The 20,802-nt window shown below is 36.0% G+C and overlaps 1 long non-coding RNA gene across 2 annotated transcripts in view; it reads left to right on the top strand.

Moving 5' to 3' along the window:
* Positions 1-20,802, top strand: part of LOC138700213 (uncharacterized) — a 69,947-nt gene that overhangs the window by 27,790 nt on the left and 21,355 nt on the right. The gene's annotated exons all lie outside the window — the stretch shown is intronic.

Here is a 20,802-nt window from a genome sequence, read left to right as displayed (position 1 = left end):
GAGATGCACCGGTAGATGACACAGCCTATGTTGGAGATTACAGACCGACCAGAGGAGGTAAACACAGATGGACATCATGCAGTTCCGGAGTTAATGGAAACAACATTAATCCCACCAGAATCGAAGTCATACCCGCAGTTTGGATGTTCATCAATAGAGGTAAGCTGTACTTTACAATTGAAGTACGCCCCTGAACAACGCTGTATATAACATTTTTTAAGAATTTGAGTTTTTAATGGAACAATGATGTATAGCACACCCTACACATGGAAAACACACTGGAATGTCGAATATCAACCCCCAAGTGGCAGTAATAGTCAGACATTTGAACCACTTCAGTGGAACAATGATGTATAGCAAACAAGATGGCGGACGCAGGCAGTATGCATGTTTCACCAAACGATCTAAAACATCTCACTATGTCGAGAAAACGCAAAATTAACATGTCTGATATAAAACGGAAAAAGCTACGGTACTCTGGAAAGCCATACAAAAACCGGAAAGGCAAAGAGGTGCCTGGAAAAACCCTTCCAAATAAGGTGAGTGGAACAACGCTGTATAATGTTATTCCTACTGCAATACACAAAATTTCGGGTCACCTGATCGCTACTTATGACTTCATGTTCCTATAAATTTATGTGCTATTTTTAAGTTCTTTTCAAATATTATGACTGATAGTAAACGTACTATGAAGGATGGATCATAATTTTAATACATGTATAATGCTTGAGCAGTATGTAGGCTACATAGAAATGACCAAAACCTACATTATTAATAGTTATTTTAAAGTTAATTATTTGGAATTTTAATAGAATACCATATTATTTTATTCTCAGCCTAGGGTGTGTGGCCCAGAAAAAATCAGAAAAGAAGGGTGTTATATTATGACACTGGAAATAAAAGTTGCATTATATGAGGAATATCACAGACTTACTTATAATGAACAGTCAATAGCTTTGGTGAAAGAATACAACACAAACACAAGAATACAAAAAAATACATCACAGTAACATACGAAAACAAAAACACACACAAAATAGCAACCTCATTCAAGAAATTAAATTACAACATCGCATACAGAACAAATAATACTCTACAAAAACATCTCAACACACAAACAACACAAACAAACAAATATAACCACACAGGCATATACAAACTCAAATGCAACGCCTGCAATAACTTCTAAAAGGACAGGCAGGCAGAACATTTCAAACACATTACAAAGAACACATCACAGCCATAACAAAATTACAAAACACTTCCACATTGAATCGGTCATTGCAGAAAGGGGATAAGTCATAAAATCTTACTTTTGAGATAATCAATAAAAACTGTTTTCTTCTTCCAATACTGGAGTAATCATTATAAATATTTTTTCTTACTTTGTTTATGAATAGTGAAGTATAATACATCATGTTAGACATCTGACATCTCAAACACTTTTGTTTAAAGCTGTTTAATCGAACCATGACTTATCCTCTTTCTGCAAGGAATTGTTAAATATATATACAGTATATATAATTTACAATTTTGGGCTTATGTAATATTTGAAAACAAACTAAATGTTAATAATTACAATGATAACAATGTTTTTGTGTGTAATTACTACATTACTGTCACCATTTACATAATTATTTTTGCATTTTAATCATTATTCCTACTACAGGAATGAACCAATATGTGATTTTATATCACAGTTTTAAATCAAAACTCTACTTTTAAACTAATACTTAAAAACTGCATATAGGAGGGCACAATAAAATACACTAAAGTACTACACAAAATCATTTGTTTCGATTGTTATAGAGTGTATTGGTAGACGTTGGAAGCCACGTCATTTGTAGATTCCTTGTCACAAGGTGGTCAGTTCAGGATCTCTTCGTAAAAGAAAGTGTGTTCCAATGGAATGTATTGCCTCACTTTCGATACACTCTCCAAGTTTTTTTCGTATTAATGGGAATTTTCCATTTGTATGCTTTTGTGTAGGAATTACTATGTGTCCAGAACCTGGTTTTTTTCATACAGAATCTGTGTTTCCTCATTTCACTACCAATGAACAAACTGGCAGTCACACATCCTGGATCATCTTTAGAGTAAACAAATTCACTGAATTGTGCTGAAGTGTGTCTAATGAGCAGGTGGTTTTCTTGTAATACTCTGGCCACCAGTATTTAAAATTCAAAATATCATCAGTAGTAACTGATTCTACAGAAAATCTGTTGTTTGTGTTTGCCTGGTGGATCAAGGTATTGTACTGGTCTGGCACATATAGGCTACCCTGTCTGTCTTCCTTAGTTTGCGCTTCACTACACCAAAGTTGCGGTCACAGGAAAGAAATGAATGGCCTCGTTGTGGAAAATAATGAGTGATTTTGTTAAATCTCCCCATTTGGGTCAGTGCAAGCAACAATCGAATTAAGGTATGATTCTTATTTTGCCCTCCACAGTTATCAGAGAAAAGACACAATTCCTTTTCTGAAGAAGGGATATTATTTTCAATATAGTTCAGAAGGAACACACTTCATTTGAAGATTTGTGGCCTATACCTTCATGATAGGAATAAAAGTGCGCCATATAGTCTTTGAAATTGTGAATGTTGAAAATTGATGACCCAAACTTGCGTCTAAACAAACAATGAATAGTTTTTACCCACATTGCTCTCCTGTCATACAGGCTGCTACAGATTTTCCAATGGAATTGACATTCCAATGCCTTCAGTTTATTTTTCTTAATTACATTTCTGCGGTAGTTAATTTCATTGTGTTTACGTTTACCACTAATAACACAGTTTTCTTCTCCTGGTCACTTACTACTTCTAGCTTATCTGTCATTTTCCTTATCAGTTGATGGGAGCATAACTTATTAGATCTGCGGCACTCAGTTGTGTCACGTCGTCAGTCAGTGCAGAAAGAAGGTAAGTCGCTGACTTGTCCCCTTTCTGCAATGACTGCGCAGCTTATGGTACTCTGCTTTGCATTGAGAATGAGCAAATTTGTCCCATTTCTGCATGGAAATGTGTATCTAGGTCTGGAGAAAGCAATGGCACTCTTAACTCATTTTCGCGTTTTTCATGACTTATCCCCTTTCTGCAATGACCTATTCATATACAGAACACATTACAAATACTAACCACACCTACAGAGACATCGACACAGATATGGAAATTCTACACATCCAACCAAAAAGCAAGAAACTAAACACACTAGAACAACACGAAATATACAGACACACAAAAACACATCCAAACGAAATTCTCAACACACAGCTCAATTTCAGAACACACACATTCTTTAACTCCCCATTACACTACACAAACACACCCCCACAGGAAACACAAACAAAAGGCACCAAGACCACCAACAATCAGTTCTGAAGATGGCCGATAGCAGGCTGAAACATGTTAATAAGGTAATATAAAATTTAACACATTTTCCGAAGTGATACAGTGTTAAAAGTTGTGAAATCAAGATGTAAAAAGTATTTACATGCTATAGAACCCTAAAGTGTTATATGCATTATGTTATTTGGTGCCTTTTCTTTGTTTTTAATGTTTATAAGATCACAAATCCATGCCTTAATAGAAAGTGTTCATCAATAGAAAACATACAGCATTGTTCCACTGAGTAACATACATCGTTGTTCCACTGATATTCCTTATATAACTACTTCAATTGTAAAACATTCAGTAGTAGATAGCTGATCAAGACTTCATATGTATTGTGATGTTGTAATGTGCCTGTTACCTTGATATACGGATTAAATTATTGTTTATTTTTATGACAATATTGTTTTATGTCTCTTCTGCAAAAAAACAGAAAATGTTCTATACAGTGTTGTTCGGGAGGCATACTTCAATTAGAAGAACCAACGGAAACCCCATCGAAAAAAACTAAAATCCACAACACAACAGGATAATTCAAGGGACTCACGTTTAAGAAGTCGAGACGCGGGGCCCAGACAAAAATACGCCACAAGTCAACACTAATAGTAAAACGAAGAACAATCCAACAAGACCACGTCCATATGCTATATATGGACGTACCAAAGACAACAACAAGAAAGAGGGTGTTGAAGCAAAATGAAATCAGAAGGGAAATATGAACAATAACAACATTACTGCCGAGTGTATTGCAGAAGTGGACATGTCAGATGTATAGAATGTATGTAAATGTATTACGTATGCGGTCTTGCTTGGTTCCTTTTACAACATTATGAATATTCAATTTCAATGGTAAAATTACGAAAATATGCAACTTTAAATGTAAATTTCATACAAGGGAAACATAACCAACAGTTACTAAATGCTTTCATTAGGCAAAATGATATAGATGTTCTTTCATTGCAAGAAGTAAATACCAATAATTTCGAATTTCTGGGCCCGCAATATGAAAATGTTGTGAACACTGGTGAGAATAATCGTGGTACTGCTATCATTTATCGTGCTGGCATGAATATTGATCAATTGGAGAAACATCCTAGTGGTAGAGTCATATCCATGAGTCTCAATAATAATTTATAAATGTCTATCTGCCTTCAGGAACAACCATCATCAGGAGAGAGAAAATTTTATTAGTAAAGAAATTCCGTTCTATCTGCGTCACTGATACAATCGACTACTTATAGGTGGAGATTAGAATTGAAGAGTCCACTGCAAGAATGATGGATATCACTTTCTTGTCGAAAATGAACCAAGACTGTCAATGCATAGCTTACGACATATAGAATGTACATAGAGAGTTATATGGCATTAACACTGATAGTCATGTCTAGTAATGATCGAAAAATCACAATTAAGCTTTGAGCGCTAAGCATTTCAAACTTTCAATTGCTTCTCCTGAAAAATGTATTCCAAATGACATCCAGCATTCTTGCAGTGGACTCTTCAATTGTGTACTACATGTAAAAGACCAGACTGGTCAATATAATCCATCGCAAGCATTAGAAAATTTAACAAGAGAACTACAGTTTATGGATACCTGGGAACTCTTCATGGCAATGATGTAGAATATACTTTCCGTACACAGAACGTATCGTCCAGATTAGACAGCTTTTATATCACGAGACCGCATTCAACAGATGTATACAGAATCCAAGTTATCCCGACACCGTTTTCTGATCACGCTTGTGTCTGCATTTCCATGCAGACAGATTCACAACTCCCCCTAATTGGAAAAAGTTATTGGAAACTTAATGAATCGTTGTTGTTTATACTAGAGTACAAATACCAATTTGAACAACATTTCGAAACTTTAAACACAAGGGTTAGAAATTCAAAATTTAATATAATGCAAAAATGAATGAAAATAATAAAGCCTGGTGTCAAATACTTTTATCAGTCTGTAGGGATTCACCGAGCTCAAGAAACGAGAAACACAATTTTTACTATCAGATGTTAACTGAATTGTATGAGGCACAAAAAACAGAGGGCAACAAATGGACAGAAATAGTTATGTGTGGCATGATGGTCCGAGCACAAAGAAGAACTATGTGCAGTTTACCATTTGGTAAAGGAAAAACAAAAGGGTAGAATCAAATATATAGATAAACTTTGCATCAAAGAAGTTGAGGAATTTTTTACTTCACTGTATGCTGCAGCTCCTACATCACGGAAGGCAATAACCAACATTTTGAAAAGTGTGAACAGACATCTGAGTTTGCAACAACAACAGGATCTTCAGCTGCCAATTACTGAAGAAGAAATTCGCTCAGCATTAGAAGGTGCGCCCAAAAACACTGTACCTGACCCCGATGGACTAACTTATCAATTATACAAGACTCATTGGCGATTAATTAAGGACTATTTGTTAGAGCTGATGAATTATATTTTAGACACTGGTTCAGTTATCTAAGGTTTCAGTGATGGTGAAATTCCGAAAATGAATAACCCGAATAAAGTGGCGGAGTATCGCCCTATCACCTTACTAAACAAGACTACAAGCTGTTGATGAAAGTACTAGCCAATAGATTGAAGCCGGCCTTTCGGGATATATTTGAAATTGGTCAGACATGCAGTGTTCCAGAAAAATCCACTATACATAATCTTTCCACCAATCGCGACATGGTGCTGCATTTTGAAGAACATCATGACGATAAGGGAGCATTGCTGTCAGTGGATTTGAATAAGGCATTTGATCGGGTTAATCACCTGTACTTACAACAGGTCATGAATGCTTCTGCATACCGGATAAAATTATTAGATTATCAAAAACATATATTAGTACTGCACATTCCAGAGTCCAAGTTAATGGCTTCTTTACGAAACGAATTCCCATCCAAGCACCTGTCTGCCAAGGTTGTCCATTATCTATGTTCCTGTTTGCGCTTAGTGTGAAACCTCTATTCGAATGTAGGCCTACATCAGAACTTAAATTCGGAACAACGAACAACTTTCCCGTTATTCACTAGCAGAGTGTACGCAGATGAGGTGGTCTTTCTTCTTCGTAACATACATGATTGTATGACACTGCCATGGATTGTAGAAACATACAATGCAGCCTCCTGTGCACAATTGAACACACAGAAGTCTTTCCTGTTACCCTTGGGTAGCTGGCCTGACGGACATACATTTAATGATATCACTACGGTACGGCAAGCGAAGATGCTAGGAATGACAGTTTGTGGTTCTTTCGATGAAATGGTTGAAATAAACTGGAAAAAGACAACTGCCTGCACAAGAGTTACACTATTTCAACAGATACATAGATATCTAAATCTTTTTGAAAGAGTGTGGCATGTTAATATTTTATGTTTGTCCAAATTGTGGTACCTAGCACAAATTCTTCCACTTCCAGATAAATATGCTAAGGTCCTTGAACGAGTTGTTAGTTTCTATATTTGGAAAGGTTACCTCTATAAACTAAATAAAACACAGTTGGTTTTGTCAAAGGGAAAGGATTGCAAATGACGGCAGTGAAAGAAAAATGGAAAGGACTTATAACACGAAACATTCTACGCGGACGAGGAGAAAGTGATCCCATGGACAACGATTTCTGGAAACGACACATTCCGCAATTGCGTAGCAGAAAATCCCTGCTACCAAAGGCAATACAAAACTTATGGCAGTTAATAGAGTCATACCCTCCAGAACTCATCACATCGAACACGAAACAAACAAAATTAATTTATAAACACATCATGAAGAACAATGTTCATCCCCCACGTATTGTTTAACAATTTCCGAATCAACGCTGGCACAAAATCTAGCACAATATACATCTGGCCAATATTCCTACTGCATGGCAGACAACAGTTTATTGTTATGTCAACCAAATTATACCGACGGAAGAAAGAAAACACCGACACCATCTGACGGACTCGCCTGCATGTAAAACATGTGGTTTCCTAGATATGCTGAAACACCGAATAACTAATTGTGGAACTGCAAAAACGACTTGGGACGGAGCAAAAAACCTACTGCAGCAGATATAGTCCACGTCACAACTGAACGACAAACCCTATTGTTAGTAGACCTTCCAACAAAAAATGCTGTATTCGTGAAGGCTTGGCGTGCTGCAGGTTTTCTGCATTACCAACTGACAGCATCAGCACATACTCATATGATGAAGGAATTTTTGAAAATATTAAAAACAGAATGAAAAAATTTTGAGCGAAAGTGCAGTGGCATAGGCTATATTCTCAGAATTTTCAGGAACTAAAATTATTGCATCTGTAAAACACGTAGCTTCAAGATATACGGTGATGAACAACTGTGTTTGTAATACAATTTTTCTACTATTTTAGTGCTCCTTGGTTTTAGTCTAAGTATGAGATTATTGAATTGGCCCAGTTAACATGAGCGGAATGTCTGCAGACCTCCCCAAGTCCAACCCCAACTTCCTCGTCATGGATGGTGGTAACTAGTAAAGTAGTGGATGGCTCGTTAGGGTGATGTACAGCGGGAACTTCATGTGTCCCACGACCGCTACAGTAGCTGTGAAGGCCTAACAAGAACCACGAAACACTAGGCAAATCGGGGCTCTAGTGAAGCTATCGCAGGGCTAATCACCCGCATAGTGGATTCTTATTGATTCAGAGGATACATATGAATATAGCTGGGCGAATTTCTAGAAGACAACTGAGCAAGAAAAGGAATATGATTATGGGAACATGGAACATCACATCATTAACAGGAAAGGAAGTTGAAATAGTTGAGGAAATGGAAAAATATAAAATAGCCATATTAGGACTTAGTGAAACTAAAAAGAAAGGAACTGGAGACTTACAGCTTGATAAAGGATATACACTGAAATATTCTGGAGTTGGTAAAGATCAGAGTGTGAAGGAAGGTGTAGGAATAATATTAACCTTCTAAGGACTGGGTGGGGTGTTTTGACACCTCAGTTGCAGTTTTTTAATTAAAAACACATTGAAAGCTCGTCTTATGTAATGATAACTTTTTATTGTGTCAGATTTGCTTTATGTTTTCATATGCCAACTGTTAAAAGTAAGACAGTTAATTAATTTTCTTAGAAAACACATAACTAGTAGTTGGGGTGTTCAAAACACCCCACATAGTCTTTATTGTCATTTTCTAATTTTCTTTCTTTTTTTTTTTTTTTCTTTTTTCAAATGTTTTATAGATTATTTATGTTGGTAGTAGTCTACTGGTTTTACAACATGATATTTAAAAATGTTCCAAATTTTAACTTATTTGTTCATTGCTGAGGATCACTTACTGTCTTACTGTCTTGAAGTATGGTTTGTTTTCTGCAACATATCAAAAGGTACTAAACGTAGAAGAATTATAACTGATAATATAGACCTAGGAAGGTTGGTAAATGATAGTTCTTCTTCTTTTTCTTCTTCTCCTTCTGATTCAGAAGCAGATGATAATTTAGAAATTACAGAGAAATTTGACGTAATCACCCGTGAACCTATACCTGATGATATATCTACAGGAGATTCTGGAGAAGGCGATTCTTCGTATCTTTTTAGTAAAAGTGGAGAAAAGCAGAAAAAATTCAAATCAAAAAGGAGAATTACTGTCCGGAAAATGGACCTTGAAAATCCGAATTATTAAAAAAGGCATTGGGTTCCTGCATTTCGTGAGGAAATATATGCATTCTTCAGAATTGTCTTTCTTTTCAGGATCTATGGTCAGGGATAGGTTCAAAGATTTGCTTAGAGATTTAAGATTTGACGATTACAATACTAGGTCAGAAAGGAAATCCACAGACAAAATGGCTGCTTTCCGAGAAATTTTCACTATCTTTGTTCGGCACTGCCAAGAAAATTATAATCCTTGTTCACACTTCAGAATTGATGAACAGTTAGTTCCATCTAGGGGACGATGTCCCTTTAGGGTTTATGTGAAGTCAAAGCCAGCAATGTATGGAATCAAATATGTCATTTATATGTTCACATTGGGGCAAAGGCTAATTGGGATTTCCTGGTCTCTGATCGGGTCAAAAACCCTGATAGAACTGATATGTAACCCTTGCAGTGAATTTCGGTGAAGTCCGGAGGGCCTAATTAGTCAAATCCACTATCCTTACCTTATCTTTTTAGGATACGAAAGAGAGAGTGGTGTGCAGAAAGTAACGGAAAGCTACTGCATTTATCTTTCCCATGAATAAATTGAAATCTTTGATGGAAGTTAGGAATAGTAATCATGGAAAGTATAATAAGGGGAAAATTGCAAGAAGTGTTGCTTTGTTTTCAGCAGCAGCGCAAGGAGTTCAGTTGTTTTCTTCTTTTGCAGTATTGCTTTCTTTTAGAAAATCTAATTGTTTGAAAGGGTTAGGTCAACAAATTATTTTTTCTGTTAGAGATGAGTTGAAGAGACTAGTGAAGTGCTTTGTATGGAGTGTGGCATTGTATGGGACAGAAACATGGACATTACGACGAAGTGAAGAGAAGCGAATAGAAGCATTTGAAATGTGGATATAGATAAGAATGTAATGTGTGAAGTGGACAGATAGAATAAGAAATGAAGCTGTGTTGGAAAGAGTGGGTGAAGAACGAATGATGCTGAAACTGATCAGGAAGAGGAAAAGGAATTGGTTGGGTCACTGGCTGAGAAGAAACTACCTACTGATGGATGCACTGGAAGGAATGGTGAACGGGAAAAGGATTCGGGTAGAAGAAGATATCAGATGATAAACGAAATTAAGATATATGGATCATATGAGGAAAGAAAGAGGAAGGCAGAAAATAGGAAAGACTGGAGAATGTTGGGTTTGCAGTGAAAGACCTGCCCTTGGGCAGAACACTAAAAGAAATTGGTTCATTGATAAGCCTCAGTTACTGAGAGTGCATAGAAAGAATAAACTGTAAAAAGTTTTTTCTCCTTATTTTATGTAATAAGAAATAAAACTGTTTGTAAACAATGTTGCTAGTTACCATTGTTAGTGGTCTCGGTTTTACAGCAATGTTCATTATTGAGGATCATTTACTATCCTGTTATACTTTTGTGAATAAATATACTTAAGAAATATACTGAAATAAATATACTGAAGAAACACCCTACATAGTCGTCTATGTAACAAAATGTATCCAGTCCTCAGAAGGTTAAATAAAGAAACTAGTGATAGGGTGATATTTTGGGAACCAATAAACTCAAGAATAATAAGAGTAGACTTAGATCTAGATGAAAAGGTATCATTGATTCAAATTTATGCTCCTACAGATGAGAAAGACAATTCAGAAAAAGACGAATTTTATGATGAACTGCAAAGAATATTAGATAAGGCAAGAGATGAAATAGAACATGTAATAATAATGGGGGACTGGAATGCAAGAATAGGAAAAGATATGAATACAGGCTTTGGATGCATGGGAAACACATGAGGCAGAAGAGATTAGGAATGGAAATGGAACGAGAATGGTAGAATTTTGTATTAATAATCAAATCCTGATAGGAAATACATTCTACCCACATAAAAATATACATCAACTAAAATTCATAGCTGAAGAAAGACAAGCTAGGAGTGCTGTTGACTATTTTACATACACAAAGAGAACTAGGTATGCAATACTAGATGTTACGAGTTTTTCGTAGTGCAGAACTGAGTACACAGCATAAATTACTAGTAATTAAAACAGGTTTAGAGCTCCAAAAACTGTTAAAACCAAAAGATGCACGAAGCTAAAAATAGAAGAATTGAATAATTTAGATAAAAGACAAGAATTTAAAAGGAAAATAGAAGATAAATTAATAGAAAATGATGATCAGAATTTTGTAAATTTAGAGAGCAGATGGCAAAAATTTAAAGAAATAATGCTTAGCACTACGGAAGAAGTATGTGGGAAGAAAACAGTTAGTTCAAGGATGAAACATACGAAATGGTGGAATGAAGAAGTTAAACAGAAAGTAAAACAGAAGAAAATGACATGGAAGAGATATTGTGAAACAAAGACAAGAGAGGATTGGCACAGTTATGTAACAGCAAGAAATGAAGCCAAAATAGAAGTTCGAAAGGCCAAAGAACAAACATGGGAAGAGTTTGGGAATGAAATAGAAAATAATTTTAAAGATAATAAAAGAAAATTTTGGACATTAATTAAGGGACTATGTGGAAAGACAGGAAAAAGCATAAGAAAGATACAGGATAAACAGAATAAACTAATTACTGATACACCTAAAATACTTGATACATGGAGGGAGTATTATGAAGATATTTTTAAAGAGAAAGAAATGAATGAAGTGGAAGAAGAAGATGACGTAGAGGATAATTTTAATGTAAATGAAAACACAATGTAAATGAAATAGATGAAATAGATGTTGAAATAGCTATAGATAGCATGAAACTGGGAAAAGCAGCTAACCAGACAGTATAACACCGGAAATTATCAAATATGGAGGAAGATGGGTTATAATATGGCTAAGAAAGATCTTCCAATAAGCATGGAATGAAGAAAGAATACCAAGTGATTGGGAATATCATTATATAATACCCATTTTTAAAAATGGAAGTAGTACAAAATGTGAGAACTACAGAGCTATATGCCTTTCCTCTGTTGTCTTTAAACTATATACTAGAATAGTGGAAAGCAGACTTAGAAGGGAAGTAGAAGGAAAGTTAGAAGAAGAACAAGCAGCATTCCGACCATTAAGACAAACCCAGGATCATATTTGTACATTGAAAACAATGATAGGAAAAGCTAATAGTATAGGAAAAGATGTATACTTAACTTTCCTAGTTCTAAAATCAGCATTCGATAGAGTACCGAAAAAAGAAATATGGAAACCACTACATAATTTAGAAGTAAATAAGAAATTAATAAATATAATTAAAAGTCCCCATAACAAAAATCGACAACAAACACACCTACAAAATATACAGAAAACCAACCACCACCAACACACACATACACAACACATCTAACCACCCCATACAACACAAACATGCTGCATTCAGGACAATGGTACACAGACTACTCAACATACCCATGAGCCAACAACACTACAATGAAGAAGTGAACACAATCAAATACATAGCACAAGAAAACGGATACAATCCAAACATAATAGACAACATCATAAGGAAGACAAAACAAAAACTTAAACACAAAAACACGCAAAACACAACACAAACACAAGAACACAAGAAATACATCACACTAACATATGAAAACAAAAGCACACATAAGATCGCATCTTCATTCAGAAAACAGAAATACAACATAACATACAGAACAGAAAACACACTATAAAGACATCTCAACACACAAACAACATAAACAAATAAATACGACCACACAGGTGTGTACAAACTCACATGTAATAGTTGCGATAAGTTCTACATAGGACAGACAGGCAGATCATTCCAAACACGCTACAAAGAACACATTAAAGCAATAACCAGAGGACACAATACATTTACATACGCTGATCACATAACCAATACTAACCATACATACAATAACATAAATACGGACATGGAAATCCTACACATACAACTCAAGAACCAAAAACTCAACACACTAGAACAATACGAAATATACAAACACACTAAAACACACCCCGATCAAATTCTCAACACACAGATCAATTTCAGTACACACACACTATTCGACTCCACTCTTCAACACCTTTCAACAATAAAACACACCCACTTAACAGGCAGAGAAGTTCGAGATGACGCCGTGATCTAGAAGGCTCTGAGGATGGTGCGTGAAGCACTGAAACAGCTGTAAGCCGGACAAATCTTACATACTTAACACGAGTAAGTCCACTAGTTAATCAATTAATTAAAAGTATATATAAGAATGTCCAAGGGTCAGTAAGAATAAATGGACAACAGAGTGGAATTTTTAGAATGGAAAAAGGAATGAAACAAGGAGACAGTCTAAGCCCATTATTATTTATAACATTCATGGATCAAATCATAAAACAATGCAGAAGACGAATAAGAAGATATAAAATTGGAAATTGGAAACTTAGACCTACGTATATACCTGCAATCACTGATATATGCAGACGATATTGTTTTGATTAATAATAATTTTGAAGACCTTCAAAATGCAGTTATAGAATGGGCAAGTACCTTAGAAGAACGAGGTATGGTTGTGAATATTAGTAAAAGCAAAATAATGAAGATTGGAGGGGAAAAGGTAAATTTCGAAATAAAATGGAAAGATCAAACATTAGAACAAGTAAATAGTTATAAGTATTTAGGAACAACAATAAATGATGATGGCAAACTAGATGAAGAAATAAACAATCGAATTAGAAAAGAAAATCAAGTTTATTATAATGTAAATAATACAATTATTGGAAAGAGAGAAGTAAACAAGAAAACAAAAATGCAGATTTATAAAACAGTATATTTACCTGTACTCCTATATGGTGCTGAGACTTGGGCAATGAAGGATAAGCAGGGTGACGGCATCAGAAATGAAATTTCTGAGAAAAGTAGTTGGGAAAACTAAGAGAGATAGAGTTAGAAATATAAATATTAGAAATGAACTACAGCAGGCACCATGGAATGAGATCGGAGAAACAGAACGGTTTGACGTTATTTATGTGAACTTATTAGTGTCATTTAAGGTGTTTCCACTTATTTTATGCAAGATATACATAGTAATTATTCTTTTTCAAACAAAGTGATATTCGCATAATGATTTAATGAATGACTTTTGGAAAATAGTGACTTTTTCACCTTGTTTCCTGAACTGTTATGTGTTGCTATAGACATTTTATCAACAACGTCCAGTTTTTATTGGTTTTGCATATCGTGATATGAAAGTTTTATAGTTCTGTGCTGTGTCTTATATAAGTTTTGGAATATACTGTAGGTGAGACTATTGCGATATATGAAACTTTACAAATACCATATATTGTTATTAATTTACAGACCCTTACCTGGTCAAGTATAAGCAAATCTTTGATATTTCCTACTAAATGGAGGCTGCAACAGGAGAAGAGTCAACTGACATAAATAATATTTCTTTAGACACTTGTAACACAATGCAGAGTCCTAATCAAATTCAGTGTGATTATTGTGAAAAATGTTTCTTATATTCAAGAGGAATAGCCATACATATTAGTAAATCTCACCCAGATATTCATCGAGAACGTCTCATTCATAAACAACCCCAATGTTCAACCATCATGTGGAAGAACAATTCCAATAATTTAACTAATAATTCTGAAAACCACTCTACTACTAATACAAGTCCTTCATCATTCTACAAACATAATCTTTCTACTTGGAAGGATAAATTTAGCGCAGAGTTATCCGACAATGTGTTTGATGATGTGACACAGCAATTCCTGATTTTCTTATCCGAAGCAATTGATTACACTAGGGAACAACTGTTTTGCGGTAAAAAAGAAAGTTGGTAATTAGTATGGAAACCGATGCCCTGAGTCCGAAAATGATTTCATTTTTTATGTATCACGTCTAGTTTTGTCGCAATTTCAATTTTTCGATATTTATTGCCGCGCACTATTCACTATATATTAAGCCGAGGTGGCACTAAATTTCCACAAGTAAATATTTTTGTTCTAATATTTATCTCAGAATGACGTTTTATTATCCCATGCCCTATCACCTCATCTCCTTCCTCACTTTGCCGGGAAGTTGTTCTTTACAGAAAACCCTAATATACAATTCTTAAATCTTGTCAGTTGAGCACCTGGCTTACTTCTGTGAACTTGTGTGAATTTTGTTACAGTGGAGTCCCTAGAATCGTAGTGCAAAAGTGTGATTTTAAAAACTGAATATGGCGAGTACATCAGAATTGCGTAGGAGACAGTGTATATAAAATCCTTAGAAGTTTTGCTATATTTGTGGGTGTTATATGTTCGATGGTAAAGTTCGTAAAATAGATTCGTTTGTAAAGAAGCTATATTTTGCTTACTTCAAAGTAAAAGTTGGTGACATGGATAAATCATTTGCACCTCAAAGTGCCTGTAACAACTGTGTAGAAGGATTGCGTTGCTGGTATGCAGGAAAACGGAAAGCAATGCCATTTGCTATACCAATAGTATGGGGTGAACAAAGGAATCACTATGATGACTGTTATTTTTGTATGTGTAATGTTACTGATTACATCAAGGAAAACAAGAAATCAATTAAGTATCCAAATCTTCAATCAGCTTTGAGGCCTGTTTCTCATGGGCTTACCTGTACCTGCACCACCAGCAAACTTGTATGACAGTGAATCTGAAAGCAGTTCCCTGAATGCAGATACTGAGATGTCTTCTGATCCAGACGAATTTGACAATTCACCAAAAAAATTTACCCAACCCAATCTGAATGATTTGGTAAGGGAATTAGGACTCATCAAAAAGAAAAGTGAATTACTAGGCTCTAGACTGCATGAGAAGAACATGTTGGCACCTGGAGTTACATTTTCGTGGTACAGGAATCGTGAAAAACATTTCCGGAAATACTGTACACAGGACGATAGATGGTATATTGTACAGTTGTGAGAAATCTACTAAAACAGTTTGGAGAGGAGGTATATGAGCCCAAAAGTTGGAGGGTTTTATTGATTCTTCGAAAAGTAGCCTTAAGGCAGTATTGCTTCTTAACGGCAGTAAATTAGCGTCCATACCATTTCCACATTCTACAGTCCTAGTGGAATCATATGAAACATTAAGGTTGGTTCTCGAAAAAATTAAATATCATGAACATGAGTGGCAAAATATGCAGTGGCCTGATGATTGTTGGTTTACTATTGGGACAACAGGGAGGATACACAAAATTTCCGTGCGTCCTGTGCGAGTGGGTAGCAGGGTCAGGAACAAACATTGGAACACTGTATACTGGCCTGAAAGAAAGCAACTAACGCCAGCAGACAAAAATATTAATAATGTAAGTCTCGTTGCTCGTAGGAAAATAAATACTCCCCCTGTTAACTTACATATAAAACTGGGAGTTATGAAGCAGTTTGTCAAGGCACTAGACAAAAATCTTTCTTGCTTCCAGTACTTATGTACAAACTCTTCTTCATTGTCACACGCTGAAATCAGCGAGTGAATATTTGATGGCCCACAAATTCGAAAGCTGATGATGGACCACAATTTCACCAGTACTTAAATTAAAGAAACAGAAGAAAGTGCATGGAACGCATTCAAAGAAGTTGTGAAGAAATTTCTTGGTAATGTGAAGGATCCACGGTACAAAGAAATTGTAGAAAACATGTTGGACAAGTTCAAAGTGCTCGGTTGTAACACGAACCTAAAGCTTCACTTTCTAATGGACCATATAGATTACTTTCCTGCGAATTTAGTAGCCCTCAGCGAAGAGCAAGGTGAAAGGTTCCACAGGATCTAAAAGAGGTAGAGCGACGCTACCAGGGACATTGAGATGTAAATATGATTGCCGATTACTGTTGGAGTGTTGAAGAGAATACTCGATTACTTCACACACACTAAGATTCCATGGAAAGAGAAAAAGCGAAACCGAGGACGTCTAACATAGGCTACATTCTGAAGGTGAGCTCTCTGCTCTTATAATTTAGTTTAGTAAAATGTTTTGCTTGTGCAGTATATAGGCTTAATGTTTCTGTGAATCATTAACTGTTTATTTTATTGTTATACATCGTAGAAAAAATAGATGAATGTGTTAAAGAATCAGATACACAAAATAATTATATGATTTCTACGAACACGCTGTAACTTATAATTTCATTTTGTGGCAAAATAATGTTTTGCTACATAGCCAAAAAACCTGACTTGGTACGGCAAAACAAAATGCATTTTTGAATTCAGCACACCGAAATTAGTAAAAGTGCATATTTATATTTATACCGCAGAAAAAAAGTTCTCATTTGTTCCCTAGTGTTATCTGCCCGGACCGAAACATCCAACCAGGAAATATTACGAAGCCATAAAACTAAAGAAAAATTTAAATAACCAGAGGACTTACAGCAGATCCACTAACCCATAAAGAGCCACAAAATGAGCCACAAAATGAAACAGATTTCTCTATGAGAAAACACAATTTGACTACTTCAATCAACAGTGGAAAGCAATAAGAACAGTACTGAGTCAAAATAAACCAACGTGCAAATTAGATGTCAGCGAGGTGCAACAACTTTACAGTTCAAATCTTTCTCAACCAAATAACAATATTCGATCAGAATATCCACCCCATTACACCGAAGCAGAAATACTCGAATTAAATGAAACATTCCAGAAATCTATCACCAAGTCAGAAGTTGCGCTTTCAATATCTCGAATCGCAGTGGACACCACTCCTGGCCCAGACCATGTCCTGATGAGCGTTCTGAAGGACGATACTGCTGCAGAAATCATCTCCTCCATAGCTACAAGAATGCTCCAGACTGGTCACGTACCTCCATGCTTCCAGACCACAAGAAGTGTTCACATTTATAAATCTGGTGACGAAAATGACTTTAAAAACTGGAGACCAATTACTATTTGTTCCGTGTTACGTAGGGTAATTGAATGCATCCTCGATAAACGCCTTCGAGAATATATAAAATTCAATCCTCATCAGAGGGGATTTACACATTCTCCAGGAACAATAGTTAATACATCCTTTCTCAGGACCATTTTAATGTCCGCAAAATCTAAAAAAATGTGATGCAACTCTCGTTTTCCTTGACATTAGTAAGGCATTCGATAATATCAGGCACTTGCACCTATCAAACACATTAGATAGCTTGCTTATTCCAAGCATGTTGAAAATGTTAATTTTGAATCTTCAACTAAATAATTCCACTAGAGTAGAAATCAATCATAAAAAAACCAATCCCATAGATTTACGAAAAGGAGTTATGCAAGGATCGCCCCTTTCACCCGCATTATACAATCTATGTACTGATCACATCCTTAATGAATTGTCAGAAGACTCGATCGCTGCCGAATACGGTTTCAATCTTGTTTCAGGTTTAAAACCTATTACTGTACTTGGTTTTGCAGATGATACTGTTATCATAGCTAAAAACAGAAACTCTGCTTTAGAACTCACCAGGATGGCTATTGATCGTTTCAAAGCTATTGGTTTAGATATAAATGTAAATAAATCTGTAGCTATTAATATTTCTCGCTGTAAATTGCATCCAAATCAACTAAACATTTCTGATGACACTACTATTACATGCTTAACTGCAAATGAGCATATACGCTACTTAGGTGTTAATTTTTCTGATGTTTGTATATTCGATTCCCAAACCATTTTAAACGACCTGAAAACTAGATTAGATTTGCTAATTTTGTCGCCTTTATTACATCCTGATCAAAAGTTTTGTATATTAAATTCCTCAATTTGCCCATCATTAATCTACACATTTCAGACAATGCCCTTGAAAACAATACCCAATACTATTTTAGATAACGCTGATAAAATTATTAAAAGCATTCTTAAAGAAATTTCTCAACTACCAGCTGACACACCCGATTCTATGATATATACACATCGTAAATATAAAGGTCTTGGTCTTTTTAGGGTACGCTGGGAATCCACGCTACAACACATTAACGAATTAAGGGTATTACACAAAACTAATGATTCTTACATTACTTCCACTCGGGACCTTACTGAGGAGAGTAAAACATGTTTAAAGATCCTTAAATTAACTCCTGCTAATTCTTTTTTAAATAATCGTGAAAATTTTGTGGACTCTCGAAAAGTTAGAGATGCTTTAAGAGACAAAGAATTTGAAAATTGATGTACATTGCAACAAAAGGGTAAAGGAATTATTCTTAACAAAGAGTTCCCCCCAGCAAACAGCTGGATAAGAAATCACAAAGGTCTAACCCTCTCGGAATGGATAGACGCCCTTAAAACAGTAGGCTATGTTGCTCTGGTCCGAGCTGTACCGGGTAGAAGTCAGGATGGTAGGCGCTGTCTCAGCGAGATTGAAACTCTTCCCCATATCCTTGACTTCTGGCCATATAGTGAGGCCTTTGTCAACATCCGTCACCATGCTGTCCGTTCTATGCTGCCCGAGGCGCTGAAGGAAGTAGGGTTTACACTCCATCAAGAGGTGCAGGGACTAATCACACAAGGAAGTGTTCGGCGAATTGATATCATTGCCATTAAGAACAACTCGGCATACATTCTCGATCCCACCATCAGATTTGAGACACATGCAGATCAACCACATGAGGTGGACAGTGAAAAGAAACGGATCTATGAACCAACAATCCCGTTCTATAAAGATAAATATAGCCTGTCCCACATTGATGTGATAGGTCTGATGGTGGGAGCACGAAGTACCATACCCTCCTTCTTTGCCAACAAATGTAAAAACCTGGGCCTAACACACAGCATTGTGAAGGAAATAGCCATTAGTGCCCTCAAAGGATCGGTTCAGATATTGAGAAATCATTTGTATGGGAGTGATAATGGAAATTTCAAGTTACCTTAACCGATGGCTGTTGATTGGTTTAGATATCAATGCCAATCAATCCGTACTATTATTTTTCTCACAGTATATGGCATTCAAATCATTCTAACCTATCTGATGATATTTTTTCCCACATTTCTTAACTGTAAATGAGCACAAACGCTACTTAGGTGTAAATTTTTCTGACATTTTGCATATTCGATTCCCTAACCGTTTCAAATGTATATCATTTTACCTTTTAGGTGTGTTTCCAAATTATATGTAATACGCTTTGTCAAATCTGGCAACCTTTTCATAAGGGAAGCTAAATTTATTTTTATTATAACAAATTGAAAGGAAACAACTGAATTAGTTTGGACATCTGGTTAGAATGGGAGATGAGAGGAAAGTGAAAGAAGTATTCGAATCAAGAGTAGAAGGTAAAAGGAGAAGGGGTAGACCAAGAATAGAATGGGAACAATAGGTTAATGATGTAGTGAGGAGAAGAGGGAAGGAAATCCGGGAAATAAGAAGATTGGCATTGGACCGGGAGAGATATAAGAAATGGGTGGAGGACCCGACGCTGCAAGGCACAAGGAATAGATGAAGAAGAAGAATGTCTGCAGAATGGCAGCCGCGCGGTGGCCGCACCATTTTCTATGGCACACTAATTTAAATGTAGCAGTTCACACAGGACGGACAGTCTGCGGCAGCGGAACATCTCCGCATGCCAACCACATCGCCCATAGCGTAACGGACGCCGCACAGTGGCCGCAAGTTCGCTATGGGCTATTGAATTATATTGTATCAATCACACGAGCGGACGCGACAGTTTGGCGGCGAGTGTCCAGACGACATATCTTGGCTTTTACTAGAGCTGGACTTGATACCTTAGGCATGCTTTGGCGCTTTGTATGTCTATAGGCCTATATGCGATTGTCCAAATCTGACAGGTGCCTGAGTGACATTCGTGAATCTGTTGCTGACAGGTGGGCCATCCTGCATCAGCCCCTAATAGAGCTAGGTCCCATTTTACAGACGAGTAGCCTGA

The sequence above is a fragment of the Periplaneta americana genome, chromosome 5 (assembly GCF_040183065.1).
Source record: "Periplaneta americana isolate PAMFEO1 chromosome 5, P.americana_PAMFEO1_priV1, whole genome shotgun sequence".
Lineage (NCBI taxonomy): Eukaryota > Metazoa > Arthropoda > Insecta > Blattodea > Blattidae > Periplaneta > Periplaneta americana.
This window is presented reverse-complemented; position numbering and strand designations above follow the sequence as displayed.